This window comes from Microcaecilia unicolor, chromosome 3 (genome assembly GCF_901765095.1).
Source record: "Microcaecilia unicolor chromosome 3, aMicUni1.1, whole genome shotgun sequence".
NCBI lineage: Eukaryota > Metazoa > Chordata > Amphibia > Gymnophiona > Siphonopidae > Microcaecilia > Microcaecilia unicolor.
In genome coordinates this window covers 464,050,335-464,066,553 of record NC_044033.1, presented here as the reverse complement: position 1 = coordinate 464,066,553, position 16,219 = coordinate 464,050,335, and the positions used below count along the sequence as shown (strand labels likewise).

General features: G+C 45.7%; 1 protein-coding gene across 2 annotated transcripts in view; it reads left to right on the top strand.

The window, feature by feature from the left end:
- The first annotated feature begins 3,324 nt into the window (after positions 1 to 3,324).
- The window catches only part of RAB23 (RAB23, member RAS oncogene family), a 110,948-nt gene continuing 98,053 nt past the window's right edge, over positions 3,325 to 16,219 (top strand). Inside the window, exon 1 of one of the 2 annotated variants that reach the window (XM_030198991.1) lies at positions 3,325 to 3,457. The gene's annotated coding sequence lies outside the window, so the exon portion shown is untranslated. Of the gene's footprint in view, positions 3,458 to 3,481; positions 3,547 to 16,219 lie in introns of those variants that run through there. The other variant, XM_030198992.1, reaches the window with a different exon arrangement.

Genomic DNA, 16,219 nt, shown 5'->3' with positions numbered 1-16,219 from the left:
AAAGCTACCATGCATATGTCGAACTTAGTCATGAACCTCTCTTATTTCACAGGAGGGAGCAACTCTATAAAGTCCTGCAGTTTATTTGGTTCCTAAAAAAAGAGCTGCTTGTTTTGGTAGTGCAAACAGAGTTTCACCGGGTATTGCAGTGAAAATTGCATGCCTCTTTTGAAAAGGGTCGTGCAGTGAGGGGCCAACGCTCTCCGTTTTCCTGCCACCAGGTTGGAGTAATCCTGAAAGATCCACAGAGGTGTGCCCTTGTAGCATATATTCAGTTTTTGTCTGTAGAGTGCCATAATGTGAGCTTTGTCCGCGAAATTCAGGACCCGGGCTATCACTGTATGTGAGCGACCCTCTGGCAGTATGGTGCCTCCCAGGTAATGTGCTCGCTCGAACTTGATAGGGAGGGCTGCTGCTAAGAATCCTAGCTGCTCCGGGAGCCATTTTCCTACTAGGGCATGAAGTTCGCTGTCTTTAACCGATTCTGGAATGCCCACTGGCCTGGTGTTATTACGTCTGGCTCTGTTTTCTTGATCTTCAAGATGATTGGCAAGAGTTTAATTTTCATAGAGTACCCGCAACCGATTCTCAGCAGAGGCCAGCCAATCCTCCGCATGGTCCACGTGGTCTTCTACTTGTTGCAGGCGAACTCCTTGGGATTCCAAGCAGGTTTTAATATCATCTACTGATGATTGGAGGTTTGATAACCTGTCTTCGAGGATTGCAGCGACACTTTGGGTAAGTTCCCGGACCGTTTCTTTCTGCAGCGTGACCATGGGTATTGATGGGTCCGGCGCCATTTTGTCTTCCACTGATCGATTCCACTCTTTCATAGTTTGTGGCGCCTTTCCCGCCATGCCAGGCTCTATCGTCTCGCTCAAAAACAGTAGGATGAGAAGTGAGGAGAGATAAAGGCAGTTCCAAAGTTCTTACATGAGTTTTGCGCCGCAAAGGGGTAAGAAATAAAGAATAACTAGGGATCTATTTGGGAGCTCCTCTTGCAGGCATACGTTCACTACCCAATCTTCACGTGACCCCCCTCAACAGTGTTTGCTATTGTTTTGGGTGAACCAGTGTGGCAGCAATCGCCACCTACTGGCTTCAGCCCTTATAATGGGCCAGAAAGACTCACCCTGTCTCCTGTTTTATCCAACTTTCTTGAGGGCAAAGAGGTTAGTTCTATCCAAGGAATTTTAATAGACAGCAGTGGAAGTGAACCTATTTAGTCCACTGTAAGCAAGGAAGCCAGGTTGGTTAATCTCTGTTTCCACTCCCCCGTACAATCATCATCTCTAGTACACTCAAAGCAAAGCAAGCAACCCTTTGAGCTGCTGCATCCATTTTGTCGTTCTTTATTGTTGATCTATCTGTAACAAATCTAAAGCTGTTTCAATTGGATAGGCAGTGCCTTAAAAGGTGGAGGACAAAAGATTTTGTTGTTACTTATTGGACATTTTTTTTATTTATTTGAAAGCATCCCATATGTAGATATAAATATAATTAAATAACAATTGAATATCACTAAAACAGCTTAAAAAATTATTATAGCTGGTAGAAACAGCAATTTGAAACTCTGTATTTTGTGCTAATTGTTCTACACTAGAAACTAACTAACTAACTAACTAACTAACTAACTAACTAACTAACTAACTAACTATCCTGTATACAATACAGATGGACAAGGATATACTGTTTCCTGATGGGTTAATCTTAACTGTTTTGTAGAAGTTTACCAAAATGGATTATTTTGTTTTCAACATGTTGCTGGGGCAAGTGGTTTTATAAGTAAAAATACAAATAAATATTTTGTTTCTTGCAGATTTCTTTTGTTTAAACATAATGGGCTATAAGCCCCTAACGCAGCCCACTGGTTTTCTTATATGTTGTTCTTGTGATAACTTATAATGTGTCAACTGAAAACTCTTATCTCTATCTGGTCAATAATAAAAGGAGGTCACTGTGAAAACTATCCACCTTAAAAAGTTGTTTTGTGGTTGTACATGTTTTGTGTTGCTATGTATGTAAGCTGCATTGAGCCTGCCATGTGTGGGAAAGCGCGGGGTACAAATGTAATAAAAAAATAAATACATTAAAAATTGTGATATTGAATGAATGTCTATGTTTATGTCCCTAGTCATGCATCCTAAGTTTATATAATCCTTTCAAGAAATCCAGTTAATCTTTCAACTTATTAGTGGAGCATAACCACAGAAGCATGGTATGATCGCATTTTCAGTATGTTAATACTTGGGCCCAGCTAAGGAGCAGGTTATTTTTAGTGACTTTTCAGTGGGTCAAACTTGTGTTCCTTGTGCCATCACTATCCAGCAGGTAGGTAGTGTCTTAAAAGGTAGAGGATAAAGGGTTTTGTTGTTTTTTTTTTTTTTTTTGTAACATTTATATCACACATTATCCCAAGCAAAGTCAGGTTCAATGTGGCTTACATTTGAAAATACAGTGAGAGAATAATAGAATGTAGTTATCTGATGGGAACAAATAGATGGATATGTCTGAAACATTTAACAAAGTTGAGATTAGCATATATACCCAACTGGGTCCTTTAATGATACCACATGTTCAGAAATCCATAACCATTAGTACAGGCAGTTATTCAAAGATGATCAAATGCACACACCAGACCAGGTATCCATTACATTGCAAAAGTTAAAACAACTTCTAGACTACATCCAAAATGTAATTTTTATAGAATAATAGAATTCAGTTATATCATGGGAACAAATGGATATGTCTGAAACATTTAACAAAGTTGTGATTAGCATATATAACCAACTGGGCATTTAAAAGTTTGTCCTTTAATGATACCACATGTTCAGAAATCCATAGCCATTAGTATAGGCAGTTATTAAAAGATTATCACATGCACACACCAGAACAAGCATCCAACACATTGCAAAAGTAAACAACAACTTCCGACAGAGTACATCCAAAATTTAATTTGTATATCCTTATTTCTATCTTCCAAAATTCCAGACAGCAGATGTAGAGATCCCTATATTGCACAAGCCAGCATGTTTGAAAATATAGTGAGATTAATAAAAATGCTACCAGCAATAAAGAACGACAACTTCGATGTTGCTGCTCATAGGTTTACTTGCTCTGTTTTGCGTGTACGGGGATGACGGCTGCGCGGGGAAGAGGAAACTTAGATTGACCTAATTGGTTTCAACATTCTGACGTCACTTGGTTTCCTGTCTATTAAACCTCCTTGGTTCTATCTAACCTCTTTCATTTAGGGCATGCGCAAGCGCAAAATAAATGAATGCGGAACCGGAAGTAGCTGCTGTTGGTTTTCAGGTTGTGACGTAATCGTGTTGGTGCGCTTGGGCGGAAGAGGGTTCGGTTGCTTTCGCTCCGCATAGTTGTTTTCTGGTATTCTTGGAATGCAAGAGTAAAGCGGGAGAGAGGAGGGGAGTGGTGGCTTATTAACAGCAGCGAGGTAAAAAGGAAATACGCTTAATTTTATGGGAAAGTTAGGCACCACTAATGCTGTTGTGTTCTGATGTAGTCTCTATCGGCGCCAGAGTGGTAGGTATCTGGTGTTATATCGGCTTCTCTGCCTCTTGGGACAATGCAGTGGAGAGCGATAGAAAAGTTGTTTTGTTCGGGTCAGAGCCCAGGGGCTCGTTCTGTTCTGATGCTTTTGACGTACACAGACACATTTGTTTACATATGTATACGTTTCATTGCTTCTGCTCCTTCCCAAAATATTCTTTCTATATATATATAATACTATTCAGCATCCCTCTTTCACTAGCATATACATACGTACACGACTTCTCTTTCACACTCACACGGTCTCCTCTCATTCTCTAGCTCACTTGCACAAATGTACTGCTTTTCTATATTCATATACGCACAGCCAAGGAGGCGCAGGGTTTGTTTGTTTATTTATTTGTTGGAGCTAGCACATGCTCTCTGCTCAAACGCCCTGGGCTCTCTTCTTTGGATTAGCTCGCCCCTTCCACATCAGTAACCCACTCCCATGCATAAGGAGCCTGCGCTGTAGGTGCTTGATCATTCCTAATATTGAGAAAACGTATTTGATGTGTACAGGGAGGAGTAATTTACATTGAGTGTAGTACCCCCAATCATTTTGAAAACTTGGCTCCTCTACTGATAAGAATAGCTATACTGGGTGAGGCCAGTGGTCCATCTAGCCTCAGGGAGGAGTAATTTCCATTGGGTTTAGTACCCCTAATCATTTAAAAAAGTTGGCTCCTATGCTCATAAGAATAGCTATACTGGGTCAGAACAATGGTCCATCCCGCCTGCGGGAGGAGTAATTTCCATTGGGTTTACTGCCCCCAGTCATTTAAAAAAGTTGTCTCCGATGCTTTTAAGAATAGCTATACTGGTTCAGACCAATGGTCTATCTAGTCTAGTATCCAGTTTCTAACAATGAGCAATTCAGGTCACAAGTACTGACAATCCAAAATGGTAGAAAGACGCCACACTACCCATTCTAGGGCAAGCAGTGACTGCCTCCATTTCTATCCCAATAGCAGACTAGACTTTCCCTCCAGAAACTTTTCCAAATGTTTTTTTTTTTTTAAATTCAGATACGCTAACTTCTGTAACCACATCCTCTGGCAATGAGTTCCAGAACTTAACTATTCTTTGAATGAAAAATATTTCATCCTATTTGTTTTACAAGTATTATCATGTAACTTTATTGAGTGTTCCTTAGTCATTGTACTTTTTCAAACAAGGCTCACAGCTGAGCCTATCCATTGGTAGTTCATGCATGTTTTTTTTTGTTGTAACTGCTGGCATCCTAAGCAGCGTCATCTTTCGCAGGCTTACACTTTATGCTGCTGATTTAGCAAAATGTTAGTCCATGAGATGTGATCGAGGTGATTACAAATAAGAAACAAAGCATGGATTGTCACCCAGCAGGTTGTCTGTGCTTCTCTGAAGCTTAGCTCATGCTAAATGCTAAGAAGCCCATTTTATAAATATTGTCTTAGTATTTATCATGTGCTAAGCTTTAGTAAAAAGGTCCCTAAGTCTTTTGCGTTGGGTAGAAGGTAACCACTCTTGCATGGAAAAGCAAGACAGAGAGACATATAAATTAATTATTTTGTTATTTAATTTAGCTGTGTTGTCATCATCAAATTTATGCAAGCATTATCTCCTTTCACTTAGACACACATGTGAAGGTTCCTTATTTATCTCGTACCATTTAATGCATGCACACACAAATACTGTAGGCTTATCTCTCTCTCTGTATGTATGTATCTCCTTCCTATCTCTCTGTGTTCCAAATACATTTCCATATCATCATGCTGATCAATCCACAGACTGGTGGGTTGTGTCTATCTACCAGCAGGTGGAGATAGAGAGCAATCCTTTTGCCTCCCTATATGTGGTCATGTGCTGCCGGAAACTCCTCAGTATGTTCTCTATCTCAGCAGGTGGTAGTCACACACAGCAGCAGCTCTGGCTAGGTCTCCAAGACTAATCCTTAGGTTTTGTTGAGTACCTGGGGTTGAGGGCTCTTCTTGAGCAAGTGCAAACCTGGTGGTGCCAGGTCCCTCCTTTTCTCCCCCCTCCCGCTGGCTCCGTTAAAAAAAAAAAAATGTTGAACGTCCTTTAAGGGCGTTTAATTCAACGTTTATATCAGCGTTTATTGCAGCTGCTCACTGGGACACCAGTTTGTTACAGCTCGGAGCGAGAAGCAGGTAATTTTTACCTTTTGTAGCGGGCAGGGGGTTCCCCGATCGGTCTCCACGTGGCCTATGGCATCAGAGGGCGAGGGCGCGAAGAATCGCTCCCCGGACCGCATGTGTGCGTCTAGCGGGGATGCGGGGGTTTCAAAGCCTGAATCGCCTTTTTTGGGCGTCAGTTTGGAGGCCGGTCAGTGTCCCGGTTCATCCTCCGGTGCGGCGGTTTTTCCCGCCATAAACGCCCATCCCCCGCTGCTCGCCCCCCCCCCCCCCCATTTTGGCTGGCCACTCTGCTCGGACGGCTTCTTCTTGGGCCGCCCTTGAGGTGGGAGACGTTAATGCTATGGTCGCCCTTGATTCGGGCGACGGCAAGAAAGCGGCCAAAGTTAAGCGCTGTTTTTCCCACGCGGCTCCTCGGAGTTTCGCGCTGGATGCCATTTTGGATGCGCAGCAAGTTTCTCCCCCGCTCTTGCGAGCGCCTGTTGAGGGTGCGTCTAGGGCCGTGGTCCAGGCTGCAGAAGTACACAGTCTGGGGGGTTTCTCCCCTGAGTTCATTTTGCTGCTGCATCAGGCTTTCCTTATGCAAAACGCTGCCCCTTCTCCCCTGTCCGATAAAGGGGTTGAGGCCTCCGGAAGCAAACGCCCTCGGGTGGATTTCCAGGCCCTAGAGGACTCTGTCTCCTCTGATGTAGATGAGGGCAGCGTATCTGAGTTCTCCCAATGGTCCTTTGGGGATTCCTTGGAGGAGACGGATTCCCGCTCGGATGGAGCGGATGACCCCTCTGCAACGCGGATCTTTCGCTCAGAGGATTTGCCCAACCTGTTAGTGCAGGCCATGAGCATTTTGAAGATTTCCTCTCCGGAGGACGTCTCTCCCTCAGCCTCTGCTGGCTCTGCCATTATGCTGGGGACGAAGCGCCCGCCTAGAACCTTCCACATGCATGAGGCCATGCGCACACTGATTTCGGCTCAATGGGATGTCCCAGAAGTGAACCTGAAAGTGGCTAGGGCTATGTCCTGCCTCTATCCTCTGCCTGAAGGTGAACGGGAGGCCTTTCTTTGGCCTACCGTGGATTCTTTAATCACTGTGGTGACTAAGAAAACGGCGTTGCCGGTGGAAGGTGCCACGTCCCTAAAGGACGCCCAAGACAGAAGATTGGAGGCGGCTTTAAGGTCGTCCTTCGAGGCGGCTGCTTTAAGTTTGCAGGCCTCAGTTTGCGGCTCCTACGTGGCCAGGGCGTGCCTGACGATTGTGCAGCGGGCTTCCCCCTCAGATCCTTCCTTGAGGGCTGATTGGCCGGCCCTGGAATCGGGCTTGGCTTATTTGGCAGACTTGCTGTATGATGTCTTGAGAGCCTCGGCTAAAGGTATGGCTCAGACAGTCTCTGCACTGCGCTGGCTTTGGCTGAAGCATTGGTCTGCTGACCACGCCTCTAAGTCTCGCCTGGCTAAGTTGCCTTTTAAAGGCAAGCTGCTTTTGGGGTCGAGCTGGACAAGATTGTGACCGATCTCGGCACGTCTAAGGGCAAGAGGTTACCGGAGGTCGGGGCTTGGGCCAGTGGTGCTCGCACCGGTTCCTCCAAAGGACGGTTTCAGGAAGCCCGTCGGTATCGCCCGGGCAAGTCGGGCTCCTCTGCCCCCTCTTCCTTCAAAAGGAACTTCTCCCCCAAGCAGCATTCCTTTTGCAGAGACTGCCGTCCCGGAGGTGCCTCCTCCGGTCCTCCCCCAGGGTCTCGTACCCAATGACGGGGTGCTGGTCCATGGCCCAGAGCAGATTGGAGGATGCCTATCCTCGTTTCTGGGCGAGTGGACCAGGGTAACTTCAGATGCTTGGGTGCTGGAAGTCATCAGAGACGGCTACAAGCTAGAGTTCTGCCGACCCTTAAGAGACGGGTTTGTGCACTCTCCCTGCAAGTCTCCGGTCAAAGCTGTGGCAGTGCAGCAGACTTTGGACAATCTGATCCGCCTGGGTGTGGTCGTTCCGGTGCCAGAAGATCAGCTTGGCAAGGGACGTTACTCCATTTACTTTGTGGTACCAAAGAAAGGAGGTTCTGTGTGGCCTATCCTCAACCTCAAAGGGGTCAATCGGGCCTTGAAAGTTCGACACTTCCGAAAGGAGACGCTCCGCTCTGTTATAGCGGCAGTGAAGGCAGGGGAGTTCCTGGCATCCTTGGACATCAAGGAAGCGTACTTGCATATTCCCATCTGGCCTCCTCGCCGACGCTTCCAGTTCAGAGCCCTCCCGTTTGGGTTGGCTACTGCTCCGCGCACCTTCCCCAAAGTAATGGTGGTCATCGTGGCCTTCCTACGCAAGGAAGGAGTACAAGTCCATCCTTATCTGGACGACTGGTTGATCCGAGCCCCCTCTTATGCAGAGTGCGGCAGAGCTTCAGACCGGGTGATTGCTCTTTTGAGCTCCCTGGGGTGGATCATCAACTGGGAGAAAAGCCAGCTGCGCCCGACTCAGTCCCTGGAGTATCTGGGAGTTCGTTTCGACACCCGAGTGGGCAGAGTGTTCCTGCCAGACAATCGGATTGTCAAGCTTCAGGCTCAGGTGGACCAGTTCCTAGTAGCCTCTCCTCTTCGGGCTTGGGACTATGTGCAGCTGTTGGACTCTATGACGGCCACGATGGAAGTAGTGCCCTGGGCCAGGGCCCATATGAGACCTCTACAGCACTCTCTGCTGCAGCGATGGACTCCAGTGTCGGAGGATTACACTGTGCGCCTTCCCTTGGATCCAGCAGAGCGCAAGGCGCTGAGCTGGTGGCTGAGGCCAGACAAACTGTCCTTAAGAATGCCTCTTTTGACCCCGGAGTGGGTTGTCATCACGACGGACGCCTCTTTGATGGGCTGGGGAGCCCACTGCTTGGGAAGGACAGCGCAGGGGCTCTGGTCTCCTGCAGAGGCAAAGTGGTCTATCAACCTCCTGGAACTCAGAGCCATTCGGTTGGCGCTTTTGGAGTTTCTCCCGGTACTGGAGTTGAAGCCAGTACGGGTCCTGTCGGACAATGCCACGGCTTTGGCCTATGTCAATCGCCAGGGAGGTACCAAGAGCGCTCCTCTAGCCAAGGAGGCCATGAATCTATGCCAGTGGGCGGAAGCGAACCTGGAACAGCTGTCAGCGGCCCACATTGCGGGAGTCATGAATGTCAAGGCGGACTTTCTCAGTCGCCATACCTTGGATCCCGGAAAGTGGCAGCTATCTGCTCAGGCGTTCTTGGACATCACGAAGCGCTGGGGCCAGTCGAGCCTAGATCTGATGGCGTCATTGGCCAATTGCCAAGTGCCGCGCTTTTTCAGCAGAGGACGGAACCCTCGATCTCTGGGAGTAGATGCTCTTCTCCAACAGTGGCCGACACAGGAGCTTCTCTATGTGTTCTCAGACAAGGTCATCGCCACTATGCTGAGAGCAAGGAAGCGCTCTACTTCTACTGCTTACGCCAGGGTTTGGCGTACCTTTACATCGTGGTGTGAAGCAGGCTGTCTTTCTCCCTTCAATGCTCCAATTTCTTCAGTGTTGGCGTTCCTGCAAGAAGGTCTGGAGAAAGGCCTGTCGCTCTGTTCCCTTAAAGTCCAGGTAGCGGCTCTGGCTTGCTTCAGGGGTCGCCTGAAGGGTGCTTCCCTGGCCTCGCAGCCAGATGTGGTGCGCTTTCTTAAGGGAGTTAATCACCTGCGCCCTCCTCTGCACTCAGTGGTACCTGCGTGGAATCTCAATCTGGTGCTAAGAGCCTTGCAGAAGCCGCCTTTTGAACCCTTGGCGAAGGCATCTCTGAAAGACCTGAAGTTGAAAGCAGTCTTTTTGGTGGCTATCACTTCAGCCAGAAGAGTTTTCGAGCTCCAGGCACTATCATGTCGAGAGCCCTTTCTGCAGTTCACTGAGGCAGGAGTGTCTATTCGCACAGTGCCTTCCTTCCTGCCCAAGATTGTTTCTCGCTTCCATGTGAATCAGCAGCTCTGTCTACCCTCCTTTCGTAGGGAGGACTACCCAGAGGAGTACTCTGCTCTCAAATATCTAGATGTGAGATGAGTCATCATCAGATACTTGGAAGTGACCAATGATTTCCGGAAGTCGGATCATCTGTTTGTGCTGTTCGCAGGTCCTCGTAAGGGTCTGCAGGCTGCCAAGCCTACAGTAGCACGATGGGTCAAGGAAACCATTGCAGTGGCTTATGTGGCCGCGGGGAAGGTGCCGCCTATCCAGCTGAAGGCTCACTCCACTAGAGCACAGGCGGCTTCGATGGCAGAGGCCGGGTCCGTCTCCTTGGAAGAGATTTGTAGGGCGGCAACTTGGGCATCGGCTCATACCTTCTCCAGACATTACCGCTTGACTGTGGCTGCTCAGGCGGAGGCCCGGTTTGGAGCGTCAGTGTTGCGGTCAGGGATTTCTATGTCCCGCCCTGGGTGAGTACTGCTTCGGTACATCCCACCAGTCTATGGATTGATCAGCATGATGATATAGAAGGTAAAATTATGTATCATACCTGATAATTTTCTTTCCATTAATCATAGCTGATCACTCCATAGCCCCTCCCAGATATCTGTACTGTTTATATTCTGGTTGCATTTGAGGTTCAAGTTTAGTCTTCAGTTCCTGTTCAGGAGGACTTCGTGTTCAAGTTTTTTCAATTGGATTCTTCAGGAGTTGAGACGATTATGTGTTACAGTGAGCTGCTGCATTCCTCTCCCCTCCGTTTTACGAGGCTGGATTGAGACCTAAATTCTGCCAGCACTCCCTCCCGCTTCGTGCGGCTGTAGGGCAGCTTTGTACCCCTCCCGCTTCGGCGGAGTTAGGCTCAGTCAGCTCCTCCCGCGGTTGTGGTTGCAGGATAAGCCAGATCCCCCTGCATCGGCGGGTGTGGTGTCCCTCCCCCGCTCCGCGGGGATGAGCTGGACGGATTCCCCTCCCCCACTTGTGTGGGGATGAGCTGGGTTGATTCCCCTCCCCTGTTTCGGCGGTGGTGAGCTGGGCAGAGTGTCCCTTTGTGGGTGTAATTCTCTTAAGTGCTGAGTCCTGCGGATGGAGCTTTGATATCGACATACTGAGGAGTTTCCAGCAGCACATGACCACATATAGGGAGGCAAAAGGATTGCTCTCTATCTCCACCTGCTGGTAGATGGACACAACCCACCAGTCTATGGATTGATCAGCTATGATTAATGGAAAGAAAATTATCAGGTATGATACATAATTTTACCTTATAGCACTGGCCTGATAAATATGTTGGGTTGTTAAATTCTGTGTTGCAACAACAAGCTTGCTATTAATGTATAATAATAATAATGAGGAGCCCTAGAAATAAAACAGAGAGAAGGAAAGCAGTCAAAAATAGGCATGTTAGAGCATTGAGTACCATTTCTATAAAGGAGGGTTTGATTAATGTCTCACATGTAACGGAAAATACTGAGATCACATGACTGGATAATTAGGAGGTGGCAAGAAGCTTTAATTTACAAGAACAAATTGGACTTCGGAGAGTGTGCTTCTTGTTGTGATGGGGCTTTGTATCAGCAAAGTGCTTCATTGTTTATGATCCCTTGAAACAGATGTCATTGCTCATAGTCTGTTTAAGGCAGTTTGTATATAAATATAACACCCACAACCAAATGGGATCCTAATGCTTTCAATTCTTTATAAACAGATGGCTTGAATAAGGTTGCCATTTTATAATAGGGACTTTTGTTTTTCATGTTTAATCAAAAAGAACAGATTGAGCACACTAAAATCTACAGTGCCTTTTGTAAGTCTTCACACTCTTGTACACTTTCACATTTTGCTGTCTAAAAATATACTTAAAAATGCATTACAGTAGGAGTTTGTTTTACTGATCTATAGAAAAATACTCTACACTTTAATTGTGAAGGAACAATTGTAGAACAATTGTAGAAATATAGAAGAGGTAATTAAGAATAAGAAATCAGTCTTAATTCGCAGATTAAATTATGTGGTGAAGTCCTTTTCGTGGCATTAATAGTTAATTATAATTTTGTTTGTTGTAAGGTAAACATATACCAACTTTGTATAGTAGGATGGTGCAGTTATTAATTATTTTTCATGGCAGGGGATACCTAACTCAAATACTTTAAAGTTGTCAGGGAAATATCTGTGGATTTATTTAATTAGTAGGATTTATTTACCATCCAAGGTATTGTACTTACATGTCAACTCCCCTTAGGTATGTTGTTTGATCTTTTCTGTTAATACTCATTGGCATTCCTTTTTCCTTTCTTATTTTGTTTTTAACTTTGGAACCCAAATTAACCTGCTGGACAGCTAATTGCAGTATATCAAAACCTGATAATAAACATAGGCAGCAGACAAAATACAGTAGTAAAAATATTAAAATAACATTGTAAATAGCACACTATCTTGAAAACATTAAAAAATAAAAAAAGTTGAAAGCAAAAACTAGTAAGTATAACAAAAAACAAAATTCTTGCTCCAGATACTAACAGAGGTCTGCTGGCATATCAATTAAAAAGGGAACCTCAATTGCCTAGGAAGCCTACAAAGATGACATTCCACTATTTGCTATTATCACCGGTTCCATGAGACTCAGAAAAAAAGCCACAATAGAAAACAACCCCATCAAAAGGAGAGAAAATCTATTGTAGCTAAAAATTAGAGAAGTCTCTTATCAAATGATAGCACAAGCAGAACTCTATCAGTATCATTAGTTCAATTGAAATAAGTATAACATACTGTGCACGGTAAAAGATAAGCAGTACTTAACTTACCAGAATACGATGGTCTAACAATCAAAAATACCCAACCAGTCCTCTTCTAGAAGTACTCCAGCTGTAGCATAGATCAATCTAGGGGCGGGGAAACCTGTATTTTGAAACAAGATGGATGTCTATCTTTAATTTTGAAAATACCATCAGGGACGTCCAAATCCTTAAATTTCGCCATCCCTAGAGTTGGACGTCTCTAGACATGGACGTTTCTGATTTTTGGTGATTTTCGAAACCAAAGATGTCCATGTCAGAAACGACCAAGTGCAAGCCATTTGGTCATGGGAGGAGCCAGCATTTGTAGTGCACTGGTCCACCTGACATGCCAGAACACCAGCCGGGCACCCTAGGGGGCACTGCAGTGGACTTCATAAATATCTCCCAGAAACATAGCTCCCTTACCTTGTGTGCTGAGCCCCCCCAAAACCCCCTACCCCCATCTGTACGCCGCTACCATAGCCCTTACGGGTGAAGGGGGGCACCTAGATGTGGGTACAGTGGGTTTCTGGTGGGTTCTGGCTAAATCCAAAGGTCTCTATTTCATCCTCATCCTTCTTGACCTATCTGCTGCTTTCGACACTGTTGACCACACCCTACTCCTCAATACGCTGCCCTTGCTTGGATTCCAAGGCCCTTGTCTTTCCTGGTTTTCTTCTTACCTCTCACTCCGTACTTTGTGTTCACTCTGGTGGATCCTCTTCAACTTTCCTCCCGCTTTCAGTAGGTGTGCCTCAGGGTTCTGTCCTTGGACCACTCTTTTTCTCCATCTATACCTCCTCCCTTGGTGCCCTGATCTCATCCCATGGTTTTCATTACCATCTTTATGCTGATGACTCTCAGATTTACATCTCCACCCCTGAAATCTCAACCTTAATCTAGGACAAAATCTCTGCCTGCTTGTCTGACATTGCTGCCTGGATGTCTCAACACCATATAAATATAGCTAAAACTGAACTTCTCATTTTTCCCCCTAAACCCTCCTACCCTCTTCCCCCATTCTCTATCTCTGTTAATGGCTCTCATATCCTCCCTGTCTCCTCGGCTCGTAACCTTGGTGTCATCTTCGACTCCTCTCTCCCCTTCTCTGCTCATATTCAACAAATCGCCAAAACCTGTTGCTTTTTTATCTTCAACATTAGCAAAATTCGCCCCTTCCTTTCTGAACACGCCACCAAAACCCTTATTCACACCCTTGTTACTTCTCGCCTAGACTATTGCAATTTATTTCTCACTGGTCTTCCACTCAATCATCTTTTTCCTCTCCAATCTGTCCAGAATTCTGCAGCTCGACTTATTTTCCACCAGAATTGTTATGCCCACACTAGCTCACTCCTCAAGTCACTTCATTGGCTCTCTGTCCGCTTCCGTATACAGTTCAAACTCCTCTTGCTGACCTTTAAATGCATCCACTCTATGACCCTTCACTACCTCTCCTCTCTCATCTCTCCCTACATTCCTCCCCGTGAACTCCGCTCTCTGAACAAATCTCTCTTGTTGTCCCCCTTCTCCTCCACCGCTAACTCCAGACTTTTTTCCGCCTGGAACTGACTTCCCGAACCCATATGTCTAGCTCCTTCTTTACCTGTTTTTAAATCTATGCTGAAAGCTCACCTTTTCACTACTGCCTTTGGCTCCTAACCGCTACTCATTTGCTCTCCTCCTCCCTGTTTCTCCCTGCCCTGTAATTCCCTTGCCTGTAATGTCTTGTCTGTCTGTTTTACCTAGATTGTAAGCTCTTTGAACAGGGACTGTCTCTCTATGTCAAGTGTTCAGCGCTGCATGCGTCTGGTAGCGCTATATAAATGCTATTAGTAGTAGTAGTTTTGGAGGGCTCGCTGTTGCCTTCACAAACGTAACAGGTGTGTGTGTGGGGTGGGGGGGCTAGGTCCGCCTGTGTGAAGTGCACTTCACCCACTAAAACTTCTCCAGGGACCTGCATACTGCTGTCATGGACCTGAGTATGACATCTGAGGCTGGCACGTAATATTTTGAAAGATTTTTTGAGGGTGGGAGGGGGTTAGTGACCACTGGGGGAGGAAGGGGAGGTCATCCACCGATTCCCTCCGGTGGTCATTTTGGACTCCTTTTTGTGCCTTAGTCGTAAGATAAACACGCCCGGGTGAAAACGTCCAAGTACTCGTCAGGGACGTCCTTGTTGTTTTCGATTATGGGTCAAGGACGTTCAAGTGTTAAGCACGCCCAAGTCCCACCTTCGCTACGCCTCCGACATGCCCCCTTGAACTGTGGCCGTCCTTGCGATGGAGTGCAGTTGGAGATGTCCTAAATCGGGTTTAGATTATACCGATTTGGATGTCCCTGGGAGAAGGACGGGTATCTTTAAATAACAATAAATAACAATAAAAATCAGACAAAAGATTGCCAATTAATACTGTCAAGTACTAAGCATGATGTACTTAGGAACAACAAACATAGTTTGAAATGTCTATATGCGAATGCCAGGAGCCTAAGAAATAAGATGGGGGAGTTAGAATATATTGCACTAAATGAAAAATTAGATATAATAGGCATCTCTGAGACCTGGTGGAAGGAGGATAACCAGTGGGACACTGTCATACCGGGGTACAAATTATATCGTAGTGATAGGGTGAATCGGATTGGTGGAGGGGTAGCATTGTATATTAACGAGAGCCTTGAATCAAATAGATTGAAAATTCTGCAGGAAGCAAAACACTCCTTGGAATCACTGTGGATTGAAATTCCATGTGCAAAGGGGAAAAGGATAGTGATAGGAGTGTACTACCGTCCGCCTGGCCAGGACGAACAGACGGATGCGGAAATGTTAAAGGAAATCAGGGACGCAAACAAACTGGGCAACACAATAATAATGGGGGATTTCAATTACCCGCATATAGACTGGGGTAATGTAACATCTGTACACGCAAGGGACATAAGATTTCTTGATGAAATCAAGGACAGCTTCATGGAACAGCTAGTTCAGGAGCCGACAAGAGAAGGAAAAATACTAGACTTAGTCCTTAGTGGTGCTCATGATCTAGTGCAGGGGGTAACGATACGAGGGCCGCTTGATAACAGTGATCATAATATGATCGGTTTTGATATTGGCATTGAAGGAAGTGAAACTAGGAAATCAAGTACGCTAGCGTTTAACTATAGAAAGGGTGATTACGACAAAATGAGAAAAATGGTGAAAAAAAGACTGAAAGGAGCAGCTCGCAGAGTAAAAAACTTGCATCAGGCGTGGATGCTGTTTAAAAACACCATCCTGGAGGTTCAGGACAAATATATTCCACGTATTAGAAAAAAGGGAAAAAAGACTAAACGTCAGCCGGCGTGGCTAAACAGTAAGATAAAGGAAATCATTAGAGCCAAAAAACAATCCTTCAGAAAGTGGAGAAGAGAACCAACTGAAAGTAACAGGATAGATCATAAGGAATGCCAAGCCAAATGCAAAGCGGAGATAAGGAGGGCAAAAAAGGACTTTGAGAAGAAATTAGCGTTGGAAGCAAAAATACATAGTAAAAACTTTTTTAGATACATTAAAAGCAGGAAACCGGCCAAAGAGTCGGTTGGGCCGCTGGACGAAAATGGTGTTAAAGGGGCGATCAAGGAGGACAAAGCCATAGCGGAGAAATTAAATGAATTCTTTGCTTCGGTCTTCACCGAGGAGGATTTGGGGGGGACACCGGTGCCGGAAAGAATATTTGAAGCGGGGGAGTCGGAGAAACTAAACAAATTCTCTGTAACCTTGGAGGATGTAATGGGTCAGTTCAGCAAGCTGAAGAGTAGTAAATCACCGGGACCTGATGGTATTCATCCCA